The following is a 20524-nucleotide window of genomic DNA, read 5'->3' as shown; positions in this document are numbered from 1 at the left end:
CTGGAACTAGGTAGCGGCAAAGCTTTGTTTTATAAAAGCCTTCTGAATACAGCTTTACTTTGTATAACAGACGTACATTTTGGAACAGCACATTTTACATATCTTCTTTCCCAATATACGACAAGATAGAACTACAAAACCGGATTGTCTGAACTTAATTAGTTACACCCACTGCAATCATTTATTTCACCTTCTGCAGACACTGGGTGGAGCCAGAATACTGGCAAACAGATACCACAATAATGTAGATGGTCCAACCTTTTAACAAAAATGTTGCTACTTCCCAAAAAGTGCTTCCCTCGACCATGGTTTAGGAAATTGAAAATGCTCTCGGGACTTTTTCCTCTTATTTCTATCTTTTCTCTCCATTGGACAATTGCAGGTGGCTGACAGAACTCTATCCTGCCTCTAACTAAAAAGAAGCCCCAATGAAAAGCATCAAGAGCTCTGTGTTCCATCAATTTAATATCCCAACGCCAGCCAAGCAGACACTGCAGTCCTGCCAAGACAAACATATGGGACTTGGCAGAAGGGGGGGCCAGTTTTTGGAGACAGCCCTCCAGTCTAAACTTCTTAAGGAGTTGGTATAAATGTGCTTTTATAGAAAAGGTGCTGCCTCGTCTAAAAACACAGATTCAGCTCAAAACACTACCACCTTTCACCCTCTGTTAGTTTAAGGTGTGTTCAGTTCAGTGACTGTGCAGAACCTGCGTCACAACTACCTGCTGCTCGCTTTTTTAATCCAAAGACGAAAACTTTTTGGAGCCACACCGAACACTGGCTGATTTATTGAAAGAAAAATAAAAGCAAAGAAGGGTGCTTTGCCTGCAGCACATTTCCCTCTGCCTGCCCCCACCAAAATAGAGCTCCAGTAAGTGAAAAATTGATTATAGGTTTCCTAAATTTGTACCTCCAGGGATGTACCTTAAATTCACTGTGTGGATTATTTTTCACCCCACATGGATATATTTTGTCAAGAGTCAACTGCTTCTGCTAATTTCTTCTTTGAAAACATGGGGAATTTAAAGAAGAGCAAAATATTCGGGAAATATTTTAAGCTGCGTGGTTTGTACCCATTAACCCATTAGTAAATAATTAACAAAAAAATTATATTTGAAGAGGCACTTTCCTGTAATAGGTAACTATAAAATATCTCCTCCAATTAATTTAGTCAGGAACACATTTGAAAAAGGAAACAAAATGTGTGATTTCTTTACCAGTAACCTCTAAATAGATTTATGATCTTTGGATGATTCCGTCCTCTCCGTTGTGAGGCATGGATAGGATGAAATATCAGCCACAGTGCACATCCTGCATATAAAATGTAAACCGTAGTATATTTCATGGCATACATTAACAAGGGGAAAAGCAATAGAAAAGGATATATGGGTCTGATCCAACGCCTAATGATGTCAATGGAAAGCCTATTACTGACTTAAATGAACTTTGGATCAGATCCTTTGTGTGCAATGTGGCTGAGTTAACATTGCTGAAGCAACTTTACATTTTGCAATCTCCTGTCTTTTGAGTACTTAATGCAGCATTAAGGTTATGAGATCAACTCTAGTTTTTTGCATTTAATTTTGTAGTTATTTTATATTATTTTATTTTAAGGGGGGGGGGGGAAGAGACTCGAAGCAATAAGCATTTGCAGCTGACAAGTACCACTGGCTTGGCCAGCAGACCCTGTAAGTTCTTTCACTCAGCAAATGCACACCTACGCCTGGTCTGCATTAGAAATTTAGGTTGACATAAACCATCTTGCGCTGACCTAGTTGTATGCATGTCTACACTTCAATTTGTCTCCCACCAATGAAAGAGCCCTGTTATGCCAACACAGCAACACCACGCCATTTCCAACAGTTGACAAGAAGGTGTGAGTATCAGCAAAAGGGAAAATTACTTTTTGTAGTGACCCATCCACTCCCAGTCTTTATTCAGGCCTAATTTGATGGTGTCCAGTTTGCAAATTAATTCCAGTTCTGCAGTTTCTCGTTGAAGTCTGCTTTTGAAGTTTTTTTTTTGAAGAATAGCAACTTTTAAGTCTGGTATTGAGTGTCCAGGGAGATTGAAGTGCTCTCCTACTGGTTTTTGAATGTTACAATTCTTGATGTCTGATTTGTGTCCATTTATTCTTTTGCATAGAGACAGTCCGGTTTGGCCAATGTACATGGCAGAGGGGCATTGCTGGCACATAATGGCATATTTCACAAGTTAGGCATCAATAAAGACTGGGAGTGGAAGGGTCACTACAAAAAGTAATTTTCCCTCCACTGATACTCACACCTTCTTGTCAACTGTTGGAAATGGCCAATGTCCACCTTGATTGCATTGGCCTCGTTAGCACTACAAAAGTAATTTTCCCTCTCTTGATATTCACCCCTTCTTGTCAATTTGCAATAACTCATGATTCTCCCAGTCCCGCAAAACAAAGTCCAGGCACCTATCCTCAATCCAAATTTAAAGTTGGAAACTTCGACTTTCGCCCTCTTAAAAAAATTAGTTAGAATCTTTACAGTGGGAACAGTGTACTTTCACCAAACTCTTCTATAACCCCAAAAAGGCTGAAGGGATTTTGCTTAAAATTTCCCCATTAAAAATAATCACACCTGGGCTGAGACCAAAGATGGAAAATTTCACCTCAAGAACGAACTTTTTAAAGACCATATTGGAACATACAGTTAGCATGGAAACTGTACTGCAGCATCAGCAATTTGCAGGTGCCCAATTTCCAAACAAATGTAATTTCAACGGTTGTATATAGGTTAACATTGAATGCACATTACAAATTTAGAATGTGTTAGCCTTGATATTCTCCTCTCCAGTTCTGTCCTTGCTTGCATACAGGGTAGCTTTCATTCCACAAAATCTCCCCTTCCAAGGCCACCATTAACCTCTTTCTGGCCAAATCTAAGGACATCCTTCCTCAACCTATCCATTGCCTTTGACACGGTTGATCACATATTCCTCTTGAGTTCCATCTCCTCCCTGGTTGCTGTGACTTATCCCAGTTCTCCTCCTCCAACCCCAGCTTCATTTCCACCTCCTCCACAGTAGTCCTGAAAAGTTCCAGTCTCTTCTCCCTAGGCAACATCTCCTCTTGTAACTGACCCTGCTTGGGCCATGAGCAGGATTTAAAACCAGGACCTAAAATGCTACACGCATGAGGTTGCGCTAAAGGAGTAACTCCTTTCATTAACAGCTGTAGTAGACTATTAATCTCTTATGTGGACTAACCATTATAGGGAGACAAAGTCCAACACTCTCCTAGTGTGGGTTACACTCTCCTGGCTATCACCACCATTGTGTTCAATATAGAGAGAGCCACCTCTCCACTCTTCACCTCACCCTTGCACATCGGATTCTCTGACATCTCATCCTGGATGTCCCACTGCCAACTCAGGCTGGACATGGCATAAAATAAATCTGTCTAGATACCTATATCACCATAGGGCATGTACCTCCAAGTTTCCGGTCACCTACTTGGGCTTTTCATCAATGAGTATACAAAGATGGCTCTGATATTTGCTTTATTCAAAACAAATGCACTTGTGTGAAATGGAACATGACCAATTGGGGCAGACCGTAGCACAGAAAATGCCTCTCTGTTAGAGCAGCCCCCAGTGTAGACATGCCAAATCTGTTTAGGAAAAGTTCCCTCCTTCATTATTAAATGGAGCAGGAATAAAGGGAGTGAATAAACTGGCTTTTCAGAGCACAAGTGCACTTTAATGCTTCTCACAAAAATTGAAGAAAGGGAGGTCCCCCCAAAAAATCAAACCACCCCCGATTCAATCTTGTAAAGTGGTGAGCAACCTGCTCCCAATCCAGCCAGGCACATGAGGAAGTGCACAAACTTAAGCATGTGTTTCAAATGTTTTGTTGGATCAGGGACAGAGGGCTCAGCACCTTGCAGGATCAAGCTTTAAAAAGGGTTACAACTCAGGAACAACACAAGAGTGAAAGTGCAGCACTCAGATAAACCACTCACTACAACTAGAGGGAAAAGGAACTCACTTTTAACAAACAAAAACACCACCAGCACCTCAAAGCGATAAAAACAAACAAAAATGCTACCAAAATAGGAAGAAACAAAGAAGAATGCATCCTTTCTGTCACAAATGTCAGAGAGAAATAGCAAGCAGGTGCGTTGTGGTGTTGGTGGTCTTGTGGATCTATACATTAACATGTGTTGAAGGACATACATGCATAGGTCTATAAAAAACGTACCCATGTTGTGTGTTACTGGATGATCTCACGGAGATTAAAAGCCTATGATAGAACATGCAGAAATGTATACATGTAGGATTTGACAGCCCAGCAATGTATATGTTCTTGTTGGATAAAGGACTTTTCTATATCACTTCAATGGAAAGAATTATGTTGCAGAAGAAAATAACTCTTCAAAAACACCTTTCAGATCTGGACAAAAATGAAGGGTCCTGTCATTCTCCGAGGATCAGCACATGGCAGAGACCTTCCATACACAGACCTCACCACTCCCGCATGGAAGGAGGTGTCAGACTCCTTTATATCATATAACCCCACCTTACACCTCAAAATGGGATGTCCACAGGTTCAGATGGTGAGACACACACCATTCTCCCAGCAGGGAATACTTGGGAAATTTAGTACAGCCAGAAGCTCTAACTTGCCTGCATGGCCTCTCTCGTGCTACCAGCTCTCTGTTCCAATGTGGGTCCTGAGACACTAACTGCGAATGTGGGGTAGGAGGAACCAGGGTATAAGACTTTACCACTGATGGCTGTGACTCACTGGAGCATCCTCGCTGACCTCTGAAATTTCTGAGGACAGATCACCTGCTTCTGACACTGAGGATCAAACCCTCTTACTTCCACTCCTGTCCCCTAATATAATAACTCAGAGGATGGCACGGAGAGCATACTGCTCTTCCACAAACTGGGGTGTTAACTGTGGTTAACATGGACATGATCTCTGTTTTGCATCACAGATGACCACTGAGGTGAAACAACGTTCTATTCATGCCTGATCCAAGTAAATGGACTTGCGGAAATCTGAACTGTGACTACAGTTAAACCCCCCAGTTCATCACAGCACTAAAGCATATATTCAAGTCCCACTGAATCAGGGTCATATCATCTAATATATACATACATGATTCTATTATCTACTTTCAAAACAACTGCTGGCAAACCAGGGAATGCTGCCCTCCTCTGAGTCATAATGATAGATGTATTTGTAATGCTCACCTAGTTTTTAAACTTTTTAAACAAAGAATGTATTCTTTCCCTTTTGTCATTGCCTAATTTGTTCTAGTTTGTCCAGTTCTTGTTGCCTAATTTATAATTGGTCCATCTATATCAGTATTAGTAAAAACAAGTTGAAAGCAGTTACACAGCCAAAATCTATGATGACATTCCAGACAGGAGAATGCTGAATATTTTTGGACCGCTTACAGATAGCAGTACAATTGTACAGGTAAAGGTACATTTGTCCATTTGCTGTGTTGGCTCACTAAGATGATACTCACACCTACTGGTACAAACAATACAGTCTTCTGTCTTTTGTAATGCACACCAAGAATACAGGGTTTGGCTAGGTCAGCTCTGTATTAATTTCACCTATGTTAGACAAATGCAATAAAGACATTTTAAAAATAGGAACTATAAAGCAGATATTGTAAAATTATAACATTTGAAATGTATGTCATTTACAGCGACATTATGAATTCAGACCACTTCCATAAATGACATTTGTTTGAAAGTGCAAGCAATTAGACATGCAAAACTCTAAATGCAGAAAATAGATGTAAAACCTTAATCTCATTAAAAAAAAAAATACTAGGTGGTATAATTCCCTTTTCTCTTGGAGAGAAGCCACAAATTTAAAGAAAAGCAAACATCCAATTTAATAGAGATAACTAGTCATCGTATTGTTCTCCGAATTCCAGTTCAGGCAGTAGAGTTTATCTTGTATACCCTATGGGGGCAGTGATTAGAGACCTGAAACTGCTACTGTGCGATCACTTACATTACCAGCATCATTCTTGCACTCTCTTTGGAAGGGCAAAGAGATCATGAGCTCTCTGTGAAAACAATCCCAGGAGGAATTCTACACTCTACACGAGTTTCAGTAACCAAAGCTAACTAAATAAATCAAGGTGTCGGCAAATTAAATGAACAAACAACTCAATGGAAAGAGAGCAGGCAAAGTAACTGAAAAGAGAATTACAAGTACGAAGCACATACAAGGAGCTAGTGACACAAACTAAAGACACACACACAGATACTGACAAGACTGACCCTTGCTCCATAGGAGCCCTTCCTCTTCCCACAGGCATTGGCTTGTTCAGCTAAAAATAGTGTGTGTCAAGTTTTCCATGATGCTGATACAACTGTGTTCCCAGTGCATTTTTGCAATGGTTCAAGGTGCACACTGAATAAAGCAAGTTCATAGCAAAGCAGGATGCAGCCCCAAATCCATTTAGAGACTTGGTGGAGTCTTCCTCCTCATAGCACTCCTGGGGATCTAGGGTTCTTCCACGACTTTGCAGCCCGGAGGTCTAACATAAGGGTTCCAGGAACCCCAATACAGCCAATGGGTGGGGTCATATGGATATAGCCAGAGTGCCCATGGAGGGTACCATTGGTCCCAGGCCTGGTACTGTACACTGTGGGAGTGAGAGGGTGCCCAGAAAACTCTGGAAATTACTGGGACTCATCTCCACGCCTCAGGACCATTAGAGGAACCGTTGCTTTAGCCTCCGCTTGTCAGAGGAATACAAGTCCTTTGATTCCTGAGGCAGAGCTAATGGTACTGCCTGTCTTATGAAGCCATGGCTGGTGGAAGGGATTAGTGAATAGCACATTGATGATGATGCAGGTGCACCCATGCCAGAGCTGCTCGACAGGAGCATCAAACAACATGTTGATGGTGTAAGAATGTCTCTGGACACTATTGGATCCAATAGTATCAGTAACTCTGGGTCGTGCAAATCACCGGGTCCTCAAAGATGGTATATTCAGGCCTAACCGAATGGAGAGCAGGAGGGTCCCCTGCCTCTAGGTGGAGCAGATAATGCAGGTTTGGGTTGGACAGGGAGCACTGGTACTGCTGCGTCAGTCGTCTTGCGGTGCAGTACTGTCGGTACATAAGGAGACTGTTCCCTTCTCTTCCTTGGTCCAGAGCTTGGTCATGCCTCTTGTGCAGGCAGTTTCAGAGCACCCTTGGCTCTCGGTACCAATGGTGCAGACCCATGCTCCCCGTGAGCTCCAGACAAACCCGTACTGGGACATGGAGTGTTAGTACATCCCGAAGGTACAGGAAAGGCAGTCCTTATCTTAGAGGACTTAAGAGTTAATTTCTCCTGTTTCTTATACGGGAGCTTGCCCTTACCCTGCTCGCATCTCTGTTTGGACAAGTCCTTGGGCCTGACCTCTGATCATCCGGAGCAAGACCGCACCAGGGCCGGAGGGGCACTGTTTGGTAGCTCCATCTGTTGCGTTGGAGAGCCAGGAGGCCCAGGGTGGGATTGGGCCCTCACAGAAAGCGCTATTAAGTGCCCACGGAGTTGGAGCTCATGAGACTGCTGGGATAGAGGACAGAAAGAATGACAGATCTTGCACTTGGAAGAAATGTGCGACTTCCTGAGACAGCTCTCCTTAGGATCACTAACAGGGAAAACTCAGGGGCAACTCAGGCAGAATTTGAAGCCGGGGATCTTGGGCATATGAGGTGTCACCATTAGGTCTGCATGAACATGACCCAATATATCCAAGGACCCAGAGGTGTATCAATGCTTACAGAAATTAAATGGAAATGGGAAATCATTTTATATGCTTATAAGATGGGTCACACTTTTAGGATGGGTCACTAGCTTGGAAAGCAGTGACTATGAAAGGGACTTACTGGTCATGACAGGAATTAACTGAACATGTGCTCCAAGTGCTATGTAGTTGCTAACAGAACACATGTGATCCTTGGATGTATAAGCATCAGGATATCAAACAGGGGTAGGGAAGTGGTATTACCTACGTATGTCACATTAGTGAGACCATTGCTGAAATGTTGTGTCCAGTTCTGGTGTCCACACTTTAGAAAGGATGCTGACAAATTGGAAAATGTTCAGAAAAGAGCAACAAGAATGATCTGAGATCTGGAAAATCTGCATTATACAGACAGACTAAAGAAAATCTATTTCACTAATTCAAGAGAAGATTAAGAGGTAACTTGATCGCAGTCTACAAATCCCTACATGAAGGGAAGATTTCTGACAGTGAACAGTTGTTTAATTTAACAGATTTAGACATAAGATCCAGTGGCTGCAAGCTGAAGCTAGACAAAAACAACCTAGAAATAAAGTGCAATTTTTTTTTGAAGTGAGGTAATTAGCCAATGGAACAATATACTTAGGGATGTAGCGGATTCTCCAGCACTTGAATTCTATAAATGAAGACTGGACGTCTTTCCAAAACATATGCTCTAGTTCAACCAGAATTTGACACAGGAATCACTTTGTGAAATTCTGTGGCGTGTGACATGCAGGAGGTTAGACTCAAATGATCAAAAACCGTGCCTTCTGCCCTTAAAAAAAAAAAAAAAAAAAAAATCTATTAATCTATTTAGAATGTAGGATTTGGAATTTTGGAACATTTGTAATTAGCAAGATTATGTTTGAGATGGAATGCTGTAAATTAGAATGACCCCTTGTTAATTTCTTCTTCCCATCTGAGCAGCCTTATGAACCAAAAAGAAGTTTTCCCATGCTCTTATTTATTTTGTGTATGCAATGATGGACACTAATTAGATTCACCCTAGTAATAAAAACATTAATAAAAAGAAAAAACAGACCCTTATAACAACACATGGAGTTAAACATGTTGCTCCATGTGCATAAGAGAAAAAGAAAACTGCAGTACATTACTGTGTCATCCTGCAAGGCTAAAATTAAATTAAGATGACCATCCCACTAACCTCCTACTGGGGACATTCATAACCTTTACAACAACACACACACAAAGTCTTTGGGCTGCAATTTCTCATAACTGGTTTAAATCCAAATGTGATTTTTTTTTTCTTTTGGAAATTCCAAGAAAAATCCATTGAGTAATTCAGAGTTATGTGAAAATAAAAAGGAGAGAGGGGAGAAGAACTTTTGTTTTTATGTAGAAAAAATGTCTTATTTGTTGTGCTTGAATAACTCAAACAGATTAATTTTAAAGCTACAAATATGACACACACATTGTCCTCAAAGGAGGAATTTGGTTTTAAGATCTCAGAGTTATGAAAAATTGAAAACTATGTACTAAGCGTGCTCACTACGGTCAGTTTTCTCACTGAGCCCAGTATCTATCTATCTTTATAGAAGTACACCTGTGTGACAAACACAGCAGCTCTATTATCAGAGGGGTAGCCGTGTTAGTCTGAATCTGTAAAAAGCAACAGAGGGTCCTGTGGCACCTTTGAGACTAACAGAAGTATTGGGAGCATAAGCTTTCGTGGGTAAGAACCTCACTTCTTCAGATGCAAGAAGTGAGGTTCTTACCCACGAAAGCTTATGCTCCCAATACTTCTGTTAGTCTCAAAGGTGCCACAGGACCCTCTGTTGCTTTTTACAGCAGCTCTATGTGACAGATATGGCAATTTCATTCAATATCCTGGACAAACTTTACTGAATTAAGCTGAGCAGCAGGTCTACACTACAGAGTTGGGTTATGCCCTGTGAGATATAATTAAGCCATCCTAAGCCCCAACTGTGCTGCCGTAGCGTTTCTAGTGTAGACATACCTTAGGTATCTTAGAAGTACATTTCCAAAAAATGCAAACGTGTGTGTTATTGTGGGATTCTATATAACGTCTTTAAATGGGAGACAGGACTAATGTAAACCCTGCAAAATGTTATGACCATCAAAGGCTTCTTTAAAACAATGGGCCAGACAAGATTGAACTTTTAGGTGAGTGGGTTTCCTAGGAAACAGAGGAGAATGCAAATTACCCACCTGTAGACTCACCCTTTTGAAGCTGTGCCCTGAGGAGAAACCCACTGCTGGTCACCTGTTACACGAGGACAAGATCAGAGGCCCAAACTGGGTAAAAGAGTGACTCTCAGGTTCATGGATGTGCTTGTTCTGAGCTAACAGCTGTGATGAACTTGTAACCATAGAAAATCCCCTTGGTGGGGTTTGAAGCACTGTTCACCAGCCAGAGCGTGATCTCTGGTAAGCGTATTCGCATGCACGCAAGTTCTTTTATAGATTTTAAATAGGTTCTCTCTATAATGCTTTTACCTTAAAATAAATGTTTCTGCTTAGAGAGAGATGTATTCTAATTTATAACAGTCTGACTTTGCTGGGGAATTTACAGTGTAGGCAGGGAACTGTGCAGCCTAAAATATCTTGGCCAGGAGGGAGACAGTTGTGTGTCTGCCAAAGAGAGGTAATAGATGGGGAGCCAGAGGCCTGAGAGTGGGTGCCCTGGCCTTACCATGGAGGAGCAATACAGGCGCAGTTACACTACATCACTTGATAGTTCACAGTAAGATGCTACAGGTCTACACATTTACAGGCAAATGTCATCCCACGCAGAAGGCCACTACAAGGCCTATAGCACCACCTCCCACTTAAACACTACCCTATACATCGGCTGTCTGCACACAGGGTTGCCAACTCATGATTTTATCAAGAGTCTCGCTGTATTTGGCATTTTCACAGACTCCGGACTCATGGGATTGTGAGAGAATCATGAGATTGCATTTCAAGTAAAAAAAATATTTATGGCCCTCATGGAAGTATAGAAAATCTTGAAAACATGAACTTGAAAGGTTCCAAAACTAGGAAGGATCAACAAATCCAAAAATATTATTTATTAAAATCTCATAATTATTTGGCATAACTTGTGATCACTTGGGGCTAACAGTACCAGATGTGGGCCCTCGGCACAGGGGTGAATTTACTCTCTTGGCAGTATACAGACATCTGTTCCTTCACACTGGCAACGAATCGGGATGTTCCATCATTTATCTGAACATGAATATACAGCCTTGCAGCCTTAAAATTCCTCCTGTCCTGGGGGAACCCAATGGTATTCACTCTGTAGGGCAGCAAATCTCCTGCAAGACAGGTAAAAGTGTATGGCTCCAGGACTATGCTGACATACTGCATTCTTTTACAACTTATGGCAAGGATTTTCTAAGGAAGTTAGGCACCTCACTTCTTTGGGCTCCATTTGAAAATCCAGTTTATACAATGAATACATATTCTTTTCATATACTATATCTATATAAAATTTCCTGGTATCGTTTTCACTGGCTTTGGAGGAGAGCATGCTGCATAGAGGTTGCATCCTGGCTTTGCCTTCTCCATAACTTCCCATTACTGGGGGTTTTGCCCCTTCCTATGGAACACCTATCACTGGCCACTTTCACCTGATACAGGACTAGACAGATCATTGAGCTGATCAAGCGTGAAAATTAGTATGATTAGTATTTGTATTACCGTAACACCTAGCAGCCCCAGTCATGGACCAGGACCCCATTGCGCTAGGTGCTGTACAAACACACAACAAAAGGATAGTAGTCCACGTGCTAAAGAGAAATTCTTATGATTTTAAAAGACAGCGGGGCAGTGGTTAATTTTGCTCAATGGTTTTAACGGATCATTTCACTTGTGCCAAATTACAGTGTGTTTGTAGCCTCTTCCACATGAGTTGTCCCTGTAAGTCACCTAGCCTTCCAAGAATATAGGAACTGAAATCCTGGAGGGCTTCAAAACTTTGGCTCCTTTGCCACACAGTACTTAATGTTATCAGTAAGCTACTGACTCAGCGAACAGTCTCAGCCTTTAAATATCAGACTTTCAAAGATACTATACGAGTTCAATCAAAAGTAGGGGTGAAAAAAACGTATCCTGTGAGATAGATTTTCTTACCAGATGGAAGAAATAGTAAATCTGTGAAATATTTTATACTGAATGGAAGAATCCCAGGACTCGAACAGCCAGAATGCCAGGAGTTGGCAATATTTATGAACCCACTGGTATTGTGTACTTTTCCATCTGCTCTACCTCTGGAAAAAAAGGTTTTTTTCCCCCCAAAGGGACCAAGAGCAACACACCTACACAGGTTTTGCACCCTCCAAAAGTAACACAGTTGTGCACTTTACAGATTTATATCAGATTTCATCAAATCAAATGGATTATCAAGACTAAGGAAAAACAGGGAGTGAGTAAGGCAAATAATTTAAGGTAGTCCACTGTATGTTCGTTGTTGTTTTAAATTCACAAAGTCTTTGTAATTTATCAAATTGTATGCAAAATTCCAATGGCATCTTCCAAAAATAAATGTTGGATTAAAACCTACAGTTGAAATTAAATTCTCTCACCCTATCAACAGGAATTTATTGCTTTCTTGCTTCCTCCCCAAATAACCCAGCATTACATTTCCTGCCCATTTCAGTCTTGTTCTTGCTCCCTTTATGTACCTCAAACCATGCGGCTCTGAGGTCAAATTCCAGATACAAGCAAGTACAGCACTGAATAAACAAGGAACATCAAAAAAAGCTATTACTGAATATGGCTTCTGTATCTCTACTCTGCAAAATGCAGTTTCAAATTCAGTACAAACACTACAGTCAATAAGAACTTTGAGAGAGGTTACAAGGATTAAGTTGTGAGAACATTGACTATTTCAGTATCTATTTACTTTCTTTTACTGGGACACATACTTCACCACATGTGATATGTGAAGGAAGAACGTGAATGAGTGCCCAATTCATGTGTAGTATGTGTATGCGCTATCGAAGCCCCATTGAAATTACACAAGCTGTTATTTATTACTGAAACTATTTTAAAAAGTTGTACTTACTAATTTTAATAAGCCTGGCCCATTTTACATACTGCTACTTGTGAGTTTAGAAAAGGAGAATTTAAGAAGCAGATGCCACCTTTTGTAACAAAAGCAAAGATCCAGAAGGGAAATGTCAAACTGCCCTAAAACCAGTGTTCTGAAAATACATGGCCAAGGATAAAAGGTGTGATTCAATGATAGCTCCCAAACAAATACCCAGAGAAGCATCCAATCACCACCCACTTATTCCAGTTTATTTTTTTTTAAATCACCTGCACCGAAACCAATTCCCCTTCATGAGCTCAGATGTAGTATTGCTCTACCACCACTCCAAAAATGGGCTATTCTGTTACATTTCACATAGAATATGGTGTATTGAGTTTCATGTAGATTTTGCACTTTGATTCATGCATTAAAGGGGGGGGGGGAGTAAGCACTGCTCCACCATGCCTGGAGTTTGGAGCTTATGGACAAGGGTGACAGTGGGATTTGCAGCCTAATTCTTAGGTTTGGCAGAACACTTTTCTTTGCTTTAATGAACCAATGAGTGTTTCTCAACATACTTTAGTCATTTCAAATATGACATCAGATTAGTGCATTAAACAGATTCTGAAGCAGCAAACAAAGTCTCCAAATCTAACATGAAAAGGTCTGAATGAGAAAGCAAACCACATAGTCTAATCGGGTAAAATTTTCAACTCTCTGTCAGGGAGGTAGGAGATGAAATTCACAAAGGATTCAAACTATTCATAAACCTAAAACTTTTGACATTCAAAACTTGCACATTTTATTTTTGTGATGGAGGTGGCTATTCTTTAAGTACACCAGATAGTTCATATTGGTTCCAGTTCCAAAGAGCCCATCATGTAATGCTGGTAATATTGACCTGAGTAGAAGAACTCCACCTTGTGGATTATCATAACCATGGCAGCCAGAGTTCACCTGTCTGTCTATGCTCCTCGTCCCCATCTATCCTGTAACAAACTGTTTGCTAAGTCTCTTCAATTAGCTGCGATTTCTTCTGTCCAACACTAAATCTAAAGAAATGCAACAAGGGGCTGGTGTAAAATTATTGCATGTGCCTCTTTGCATGGAATAATAAAGTATGTTTCTGAAACTGCACCCCATTCACCAAAAACACTCCAAATGTCACAGATTTTAGAACGTTATTATTATTATTTGAAGTAGCATCTAGTGGCCCCAATCCGGATTGCAGCCTCCTTGTGCTAGATCGGGGTCGGCAACCTTTCAGAAGTGCTGTGCCGAGTCTTCATTTATTCATTCTGATTTAAGGTGTCGCGTGCCAGTCATACATTTTAATGTTTTTAGAAGGTCTCTTTCTATAAGTCTACAATAGAAAACTAAACTATTGTTGTATGTAAAGTAAATAAGGTTTTTAAAATGTTTAAGAAGCTTCATTTAAAATTCAATTAAAATGCAGAGCCCCCCGGACCGGTGACCAGGATAGTGTGAGTGCCACTGAAAATCAGCTTGCGCGCCATAGGTTGCCTACCCCTGTGCTAGACACCCTATATATGCAATTAATGAAAATGCAGTCCCTCCCACACAGATTTCCTTACTTTGTACCAAGTTTAGAGGAAAGTCGAAATTGCTGCCACTTTCACCTTCTTCCTCGCCCTCAGTGTGGTGAGTTACACTAACTTAGATTCATTGGACTCAGCACCACTTACTGGCATGCCCCATATATATCACCTCACAATTTGTCCCACTGAGTGTAAAGGAGGGGAGTCCAGGTAACTGACCTGTTCCCTGAAGAGAGGAGAATGACAGCAACTAACATGAGGCCGTGCGTACGTGATCAACTTCCTTCTTTAATCTGTATTGTCTTCAGACTCCTCAGCACGCAAGCTACAGCAACTTACATTGCCTTATGCCCAAGTGCAAAATGTCACTTACACCACCTTATGCAGCAATTCTGAATTCAGCCCTTTGCCTCTGGTGAACTATTATTCAGTTAGACAAAAACAGATATGCCAGTTATTTTAAGAACATGTTATGCACAGATGCTCATTCTGGAATTTTAACTTTTTATAATTGGATAAATTGTTATGCAAAGCCCATTTATGGCCCATCAGTGTCCTTTTCTGAATTCCACATAGGACATCTGTTTTGCAAGTTTCCAACAACGTGCTTTTATTGTTCTTATTTATTGTGAAAAAAGTATTATTTTTATTATTTTCTTCAAAACACCCCTTTACAGCTACTGCTACTGTAAAAGACACTGTGAAATCCTGGGGGGGATCCATAAAATCCAAAAAAAACAGCCATCTTATCTCCTCTTAATCAAGAGACCAAGACTTGTGCAGAAGGGCTGTCAAAGATCAGCACTACCTTCATCCTTATTTTTAATTATTTAATATTCTGCTGCCACCATCCTGAAAGGAGAATAAATAGAGACCCCATTTCAAGATAAACCTCCCAGGCAGTATCAAACTTTTCTTGGCAATCCCTATCTGCATGTACCCATTGTGTCTACCATTCTTGCACTTCCTCCTGCATCAAGAACATTTTCAGGTGTTGCTTCATCCTTGCATTGCCTCTTAGGCTATCATGGTAGTGCTGTTGATGCCTTTTCATTTAAGGAAGCTACATGCTTTGCCCTGCCTTGATGACTAGCTCATGTAGGCTCCATCAGCTCAGATGGAGGTTTGAGAGTTGGTGGAGTTGCTTCCTCACCTGTTTATTATCACCTTGAGAAGAGAGAACTAGTCCCCCTCAGAAATAAGTCCAGTTGGCAGCAGTTGTAATCGAGTCCCAGGAAAGGATTGGCAAGGCAGTTTCTTAGCAGCCCTGATCATGAAGTCAGATGCTTATCTTGTCAAATGGGTCTTCTGGCTTCTGTGTTTTGTGACTTTTACCGTTCTGGTTCATTGGGCCAAGAAACACAATTGGCCTCTGCTTCACTTTCCTCTGGCTCAGAACTGCACATGGAGATGTACAGGGCAATATCAGCCTAACTTTGGCTGTCCAGCTCTTCTTAAGATACTGGCAGGACCACTGTGAACATCTCCTGGATCTTAGGGAGAAACCCATCTCTCTGGAACAAACTCCTCTGCCTGCTGCTCCCTCTGGAACTGCCCACCTCACCCCAGGGTGAAATCCACAGCATGGTGGGGTATGTGTGTGTGTGTGTGGCAGGCGTGAAAGTTCTGCAGATTCTTCACAGCACTAGTGTGGAGACAACATACATAGTGCAGCTGTTTTCCTTCCCTCTCCCACAAATCTCTTAGCCCATCAGAAGGCTCAACATGTGATCAGAGTGGGGGACGGTGCCGTGGAGGTAGCTGATGTTCCCCCATCCCTTTCCATGAAGGCGGGGGACATCCATGCGTGGAGATAGATCCTCACAGGATGATCTGGGCCAAACAAAATGAAGAGTGATCAAGGGAGTACTTTCTAGCAGATGCTTATAACTGCAAACACTTGTGAACTTTGAGGTATAGTTTTGCAGCACTTAAACCCCATCTACTTTGTATAGGCCTTTGGCAAGAATGCTTTGTTTCATCCTTCAAACAACTGTATGTGTTCAGCTTTCCCTAGAGAAAGGCTTTTTGTACTTAAAAGCCTTCATGAAGTGGTACCTATGGATTCAGTTTCAAGTGGGATTACTTCTCCCATGCTGCACAGAAAGTTACTCTTACCAGCAGCACTCTAGATAGATGGTGGAATTGGAGAACTAAGTAATTAAAAGATTAGACACTAAGAACAGTTTGAAGAAACAGAGATGCTGGACAGACTGAAAAAATATTTTTAAAGGGAAGGCTGTCAGAAAAAATGTTTTTAAAATACACAGAATTACCTTGCTTTACAAACACGACTAACTGTCAGCTTTAAATCGTGGGCTCTTTCTGTAGACCTCCTTTTAGCTAGTTTTCAAAGTATTGCATGAAATATATTTAAGAAGTCAGTATTCTAATTTCTTTTGACATGTAGATGTTGCTTTTGTAATGAGCATTTTGAAATTGTGGCAGAATGCAAAAAGATCTTAAATACAATGGGGCCTTGATTCTCACTTACACTAAGGCCTCTGGCAGCGAAAGGGGGCATTAAAAGTGGGTATAGATTACTTAACACCTATATTAGGCTCTCTTACCCTGCTAGGATGGTGTAAAGTGGCCTTACTGCAAAATACTGATCAGGTGCAATGCATTTAGTTAATGTGCTAAGGCCTTATCTTAGGAGGTTCTGTGCATCTTTGCAGACTTTAAATAGGAGGTGATGCTACTCCGCACCCACTAATGGATGCTTTAACTTAGTTTCTCGAATATGTGCTCAGTTAACAAACAGCGTATCATGGGAAATATCTTTTACATCTTTAAAGGGTGTGTCTTTTGATACAGTAATGCTTTCATAGTCAGGGTTGGAAATGAGGTTTTGTTGGCTGTTAATGGGGGAGGTTGCATTTTGTGATGAGGAGGTGTTATTCCAAAGTGTGCATGTGATTAAAAAAATTCCCTACTCTCTCATCTGATTGGTTAGCTTGCTTGTCTGGTTAGCACTGAGAGTCTCCAGTAGGGTGAACCGGCCCTCCTTTTAGTAAACGGAGAAGTGTTCTTCTCGACAAATGGTCCGTTCTTAAAGGCAGCCCTCCAGTGTCTATAAAAACTGAGGGCCAGATTGTATCTTCCTCCTTCTCCAAAGGGGAAAGAAATTCAAAGGTTTCCTTTGCTGAGTTTCCTGTGCGTCCTTCCATCAGGGAATGGAGTTTTGCCCATCAGCCTGAGGAAGAAAGTGCGGGTCTGGCCCACCAGGCCTGAGGGTGCACTAAGCTGCATTGGCTGGTAATGGACCCACAGAAGTTGTTTCACCATCTGGGCATTGCATCTGCCACCGAGGGTTTCTTGTTGCCCAAGGAATCCCCTACCAGATTATTAAGCTAGCTCTCCTCCTGCTTTGTCGGAGGGGAGAAAAACATGTGGCGTTAGGGGGCCTCCGAGCACTATGGGAAGGTTTGGACTCCAGAACGGAATTATTTCCATGTTGGGAGAGAAATAAGAGACACAGAGGGTTTGCTCTTATGGTAGTCAAACGGGGCAAATCCTGCCCCTTCCTCCACAGAGCATCCAGGCCACAGCAACACCAGTACAGGTCCACAGCATCGGTGATGGGCCGGGGAGACTGCACAGGGGTTTAACCCCCACTTGCCTACCACAGAACTCATCCTGATACGGACTGCAAGAGTGGTTGTAAAATTGCTTCCAACCAGGGCCGGGGGGGCGGAGGGGGGGCAAGGGGAGGACAAAGTTTCTATGCTTCCCATCCCCACACCAAGCCTATCAATTTGGGCTTATAATTAGGGAGAAGAGTTCGTCCTTCAGTGTCCGTCATTGGTTAGGACTAGAATGGAGACAAACAGGAAGAGCAACAGAAAAAAGAGTGCCCAGAAATCCAGCACTCCCTGTCCTCAAATTCCGACCCATATCTGTGCCTTCAGTCCTCTTCAAACACATTACAATCGATCATTCTGTAGAAACACGTCTAGAGTTTTTAATCAAAAATCACCCAATCCATCCAGGTGAATGAGTCATTCATCCTCAGGTATTTAGGTCCCCAATTACCTGTTTCATCGCTTTACCACATCTCTACTATGTATTCTGTTTTCCAGTGAAACAGCAACAACAGGTGATATGAAAAGGATGACTCAGCCATGTTTCATGCAACTCATAGGAAACCTCTAAACAAGAATAGATGAAATTGGGAATACTACTTGTACACTGAAATTTCTAGTGAAGCAGTGAATCAGATTAAAGAGTGTGAGATGGAAGTTCCATACCATATGAAACTGATAAATACTATGTAAAAATGTATTTGCTATACAACAACACTTAAGAAACATAGCAGACTAGACTGGATTATAAAAGTGTCTCCAGCGTGCTGGAGTGTGGAACTTGGAATGAATAGAGCCTAGAAAAAAATACCCCACGGTCCTGCCCCAAACTCAATATCAGAATAAGACAGAGGATGAGACCAAGGAAAGAATGATAAATCCAATGTAATTAGTTGGAACTTGAGACTATATTGGGGGTGGTCCCTGAGGTTGGACATTCCGGACTGGATAGGAAATTGCTCAATATGTTAGTGCTTCAAGCACAATATTCTCCAATAATGAAATGGAGACAGAACTCTCTCCCACCAAGGAAAGCTAGTGGGCATACGTATGGAGATGTAAGATTAGTTTTAAAATGTAAAATAAAACAAAAAACCTACAATCTTCATTGCAGACACAATGGTTTTTATAACACGTGGTCAGTACAGTTATCCAAGTTTGAAAAAGACGGCTGTACAACTTAATCCTGTATGTTGCTTATGATTAAACCTATGCTACCCACTGATTTGGATCCCATTTCATAGAAAGAACTGTTTGTGCTGCTAAATGTATTCGTGAGTGAGTGTGTGTGTGAGAGAAACCACACACCCCTCAATTATTAATGTAGACATGTTAATAAAACAGTTTTTCTTCTTCTAATGGGGCATTAAAAACTAAAATGAGTCACAACTACAATACAAACAGCCTCTGTTCATCAGCTCAAACAAGCTAAAGGACCACTCCCCCAAAACAGAAGTCCCCTGTAAATAAGTGGTTACAAAACAATCAGAAAAGAGAAGAAACAAACAGCACTTATACCACTGACATAAACCAAGACAGAATCTGAAATTCTCAACTAGAACTCCTCACACAGGGAGGCAGTAGATTCTCCATCACCTTGAAGTATTTTCTAAAAGAACTTCTGTGTGAGATATAGCATATATTGGCTTAATATAGGAATTACTAGGTGAAGTTTTATGGTCTGTGTGACGCAGGCAGTCAAAATATATAATCATAATGGTTAAAATCTATGAATAAGGTCCCAATTCAAGAAGGCGTTTAAGCACATGCTAAAATCTATCCCTATTCAGGACAGCAGTTAAGCACATCCTTAAATGCCTGGTCTAGAAGATACCATCAGAGATGTCAAGTATCAGAGGGGTAGCCGTGTTAGTCAGAGATGCTTAGTTTTGCAGTTCTCAAACTGTGGATTTGTGTCTCCAGAGGCACCATGCTAGTTAACAGTAAAAATGTTTTTAAATAAATAAATAAATAAATAAATAAATAATATATAGAGGTGAGAAATAACAGACCTCAACTCTATTGTCCCTCTGCAAATTTGTGTACACAGAGTCAATCCCTTACCTCTCTCTAAAAGTGCAAAGTTTCAAAAAGTTAAATAAACAGAAGATTGTTGGGGGTGGAATAGATCTGGACAAGGAGAAGTCTGGAGGTAAATGTGAGAAGCGAGGGACATATGCTTGTTTTGTTAAAATATTATATGTTGTTGAAGAAAAAAATCCAGAATACTTAACGTTGTTGTTTTAGTTAAATAAAACAATTTAAATGTCTGTGTGGTGATGTTCTCCTCCTAATACAGCTTGGCAAGAAAATCCTCCAAATATTAATGATTAACTGGTTGAATTGGAGATATTTATGAAGTCACTGGGAGGTGAACTATCTGCTTCAATTACCTCTGGTAAATGAAATAACCAATCATTCATTTTCTGGTGTAGGTATAAAACTCATCTGAAAAGTTTTCAAAATAAATCACTGTTTAAAAATGTATATAGTGTGTACCTTCTAAAAATGAAACCTACATCTAGCTCTGAGTTGTGAAGAATATATATCAACGTCGTAACAACCAACAAGAAT

General features: G+C 41.0%; 1 protein-coding gene across 1 annotated transcript in view; it reads right to left on the bottom strand.

The window, feature by feature from the left end:
• Positions 1–20524, bottom strand: part of ADAMTS3 (ADAM metallopeptidase with thrombospondin type 1 motif 3) — a 187677-nt gene that overhangs the window by 149697 nt on the left and 17456 nt on the right.

Source organism: Emys orbicularis, chromosome 5, assembly GCF_028017835.1.
Source record: "Emys orbicularis isolate rEmyOrb1 chromosome 5, rEmyOrb1.hap1, whole genome shotgun sequence".
NCBI classification, from domain to species: domain Eukaryota; kingdom Metazoa; phylum Chordata; order Testudines; family Emydidae; genus Emys; species Emys orbicularis.
Note: the sequence above shows the minus strand (reverse complement) of the source record. Positions and strands in the feature narration are given on the sequence as shown.